This window comes from Cydia fagiglandana, chromosome 1 (assembly GCF_963556715.1).
Source record: "Cydia fagiglandana chromosome 1, ilCydFagi1.1, whole genome shotgun sequence".
Taxonomy (NCBI): domain Eukaryota; kingdom Metazoa; phylum Arthropoda; class Insecta; order Lepidoptera; family Tortricidae; genus Cydia; species Cydia fagiglandana.
In genome coordinates, this window is record NC_085932.1 from 1,936,329 (window position 1) to 1,940,301 (window position 3,973).

At 43.4% G+C, this 3,973-nt stretch overlaps 1 pseudogene; it reads left to right on the forward strand.

The window, feature by feature from the left end:
- Positions 1-719: 719 nt before the first annotated feature.
- Positions 720-3,752, forward strand: LOC134670658 (uncharacterized; annotated as a pseudogene).
- Positions 3,753-3,973: the final 221 nt, after the last annotated feature.

A 3,973-nucleotide genomic window follows, 5' to 3' on the forward strand; every position in this document is an offset into this window, starting at 1 on the left:
TCGTATTTTCCACGCGAAATTCCGTTTATTAACTTTACCCATTGTTGCCCGACAATGTGCTAAATTGGACCTTTTTGAGAAACATTTCGATAAGTACGCGGAATACATTGATAATTCACCCAACAACTAAAGTTAAATTGTATCCATATCTAGGGAAAAAAGTAACAATGGGTATTCTATTAATATTTTAGACATGTGTATACCCTCTTCTAATGCATGTATTGTGTTAACAAAACAATTTATAAACTGCTTAAAGTGAAGGTACCGGGCGCCTATTTTATTACTGATTTTTATGACGCATAATACCTAAATATTATTGAATTGTTTAAAAAGGAAGCCATCACGGATATGAAGAAATGAAAGAAGCAGACTAAAAATGGTGTGGACCCGGGTATGTCCTTAAACCACGTCCAGGACCCGGGTATGTCCTTAAACCACGTCCAAGACCACCGGTGGACGGGCAGCAGCGTCCCTCAAATTCGGTGTACTCGACTGCGATCGCCAACCCGCCTGCCAAGCGTGGCGATTATGGCATTCACCCCCCAAAAAAGGGGGAGTGAAGTGTATACATGTACCTACATCGTATGTATAGATAGATGCATAGACTAATGCGCTTGCACCGGAACCTTGTTCAGTATTAAATCAGCAACAGCAATACACGGTTGTTTTACTGCTATACATCCCAGTGTCGTACGAGGATCTTTATATACCTACCGCGCGTGTGTAAAAAAATAATAGTTATGTCGTTTTTGGGTAATTTGACCGATTTTGACCATAAGACCTGTGAGTGGCGGTTATTTAAAGGACGATTGACACAATTTATTAAAATAAATAATGTGAAGGATGAAAATAGAAGTGGAATTCTTATAATTCATCTCACAGATGAGTCATACCGTTTGTTGCGGAATCTTGCTTATCCTTCGGAATTGGATGGGCTTACTTATGACCAGCTGATTAAATACCTGGACGACCATTTTAAACAAAAGAAGTGCACATATGCAGATAAGGCACGTTTTTATGGAGCGACAAGGAACGTAGGCGAAACTTTAGGAGATTGGGCGGCACGATTGAGAGGTCTAGCTAGCTACTGTGAGTTCGGGACCGCCTTAGAAACGATTCTAGCAGATCGTTTTGTCCTAGGCCTGGGTTCATGCAGGCTCTGAACGGGACAAATTATTCGAGCAAGATGCGTCGTCAATTAAAATTGGAGAGGCCTTGGAAATAGCGGAGAAAGCAGAATCTGCTAAGGAAGCAAAGGCTGTTATGGCCGGTACCAGCACCGTCAAGGAGGAACCCCTGTTTCGAGCGAGCAGCGAGGGGCGGTACGCGGCAGGCGGCAGCGGCGGAGCGCGGCGCGGCGGTTATGGAATTAGATTGCGGATCGGGTGTGACTGTGATGTCACACAAAATGTACAAGAAATTTTTTTCTAAATATAATTTGGAAGAGTGTAATATTAAATTGTGTCTATACGATGGCCATAAAATCTCTCCGCTGGGTGGATTTACTATAGATGTTAATTATAACGATCGAGTTGAACGCATTAATATATACATATTAAAAAACGACGGGCCAGGCCTTCTGGGGCGAGACTTTATGACTGCGTTTGATCTAGAATTACGTACAAAAATAAATAAAATAAATAACTGTAACGACGATGACGTAAACAAGTTACTGGAACAATACCCTGACTTGTGGCGTGATGAGCTCGGGTCCTTTAATAAATTTAAAGTAACATTAAAATTGAAAGACAATGCAATTCCGAAATTTTTTAAGCCCCGTTCAGTACCCTTTGCCTTAAAAGACAAGGTAGAAGATGAATTAAACCGTTTGGAAAAATTAGGTATTTTAGTACCAGTTAATCATTCGCTATACGCGACCCCTATAGTTCCTGTTTTAAAAGAAAACGGCAAAGTCAGGATAGCCGGCGATTATTCAGTCACATTAAATAAAGATTTAATAATCGACAAATATCCATTACCCCGAATCGAGGAGGTATTTGCCAAGATAGGAGGGGGGGAATGTTACAGTAAAATCGATTTAAAAAATGCGTATAATCAATTTTTGCTATGTGACTCGTCGCAAGAACTTACAACTATAAATACGTCTAAGGGTCTTTTTAAATACACTCGATTAGTTTATGGCTTAGCACCTGCACCAGCTATTTTCCAGAAATCAATGGAAACACTTCTTTCTGGAATCGAAGGTATAAGTTGTTGGCTTGACGATATATGCATAACCGGTCCTAATAAAACAATTCACATCAGCAGGTTACGCGAAGTTTTAACTAGGCTAAATGACGCGGGACTTAGGCTACAACAGGAAAAATGTGAATTTTTCAAACAGAGTGTTACGTATTTAGGGTACGTGATAAATAAGGATGGGCTGCATACGTGCCCTGATAAGGTTAGGGCTATTATCAACGCGCCAGAACCAAAAAACATAACTGAGCTCCAAAGTTTTATAGGTGTAGTGAACTACTACAGGAATTTCATTCCTAACGCTTCTAGCATTATGAGTCCCCTACACGAGTTGACGCGAGCGGGCGTGGCGTGGCAGTGGGCCGAGCCACAGCGCAGAGCCATGCAGCGGGTAAAGCAGGAGTTGGCCTCCGAACGGACGCTGGCGCACTTTGAGCCCTCGGCACAGCTGACGCTGGCATGTGACGCGGGACCCGCGGGTCTTGGAGCTGTACTTTCTTTGAAGGACCGAGCGGGCTTCGAGCGACCTTTGGCCTTTGCGTCACGGTCACTGACGGCAAGTGAACGTAACTACAGTCAGATACAAAAGGAAGCTACGAGCCTGATATTTGGTGTAAAAAAGTTCCACCAATATCTTTACGGCCGTAGCGAACCTTTTATCCTTAAGACGGATCACCGACCATTGGTTTCCATTTTTAATAACAATACAGGTATATCAGTGACCACGGCGCTTCGACTTCAAAGGTATGCAATCATATTATCAGCATATAATTACATTGTACAGTATACGACTGGTAATTCCTACTCAGAATGGGAGAGGATCGGGCTGTCAAGAAGGCGTTCTTGGGACGACCGACTGGTAGCCGTCCAGTGGGTCGGCCCAGGTATCGCTGGGAAGACAGTGTGGCGGCGGATCTGCTTCAGCTTCGCGTCAGTAACTGGCAGGAAGTTGCGCAGGATCGGGACAGGTGGCACGCTCTCGTTTCGGAGGCCAAGACTCTCTTTGGATCGCTGAGCCAAAATAGTTAGTTAGTTAGTTAGTATACGACTGGTAAAAGTAATGTAGTAGCAGACTATTTCTCTCGAGCTCCGTTAGCGGAAACGGTAACCGCTACGGATAAGGAATTCGATAAATTCAGTTCATTAAAATTCTTAGATTCGGTTTTACCGGCGGTCACCGCAAGTGATATCAAGCAGGCGACAGAAACAGACCCTGTTTTAAAAACAGTGATAAATTATGTTTATAAAGGTTGGCCACGTAAGGTAAGTTGTGAATCAATAAAACCTTATTTTCAATGTAAGGCTGACTTGCAGATTGAAAATGGGACCTTACTGCGCGGGCATAGGGTCGTAATTCCTAGTACGCTAAGACAAAAGATGTTACTCCAATTGCATACTGCACATTTAGGCATAATAAAAATGAAATTCAATGCGCGTGCTCGGATGTGGTGGCCAGGAATCGATGCCGATATCGAGCGTTGGGCCGCGTCCTGCGTCACATGCACCGCGCTGAGGTCAGCGCCGCCGAGAGAGGCACCGGCGCCCTGGCCTAGGCCGCCCGGGCCCTACCATCGTATTCACATAGACTACATGACAATAGGGCAAAGGGTATATCTCGTAGTCGTGGACGCATACAGTAAATGGCTGGAATGTATCTATATGAATAATGGTACGACAACGAAAGAATTAGTTTCCAAACTCAAGCGTTTATTTGCTATTTTTGGGTTACCACATGCATTGGTTTCAGATAATGATGCTAAAATAAATTGTAAAG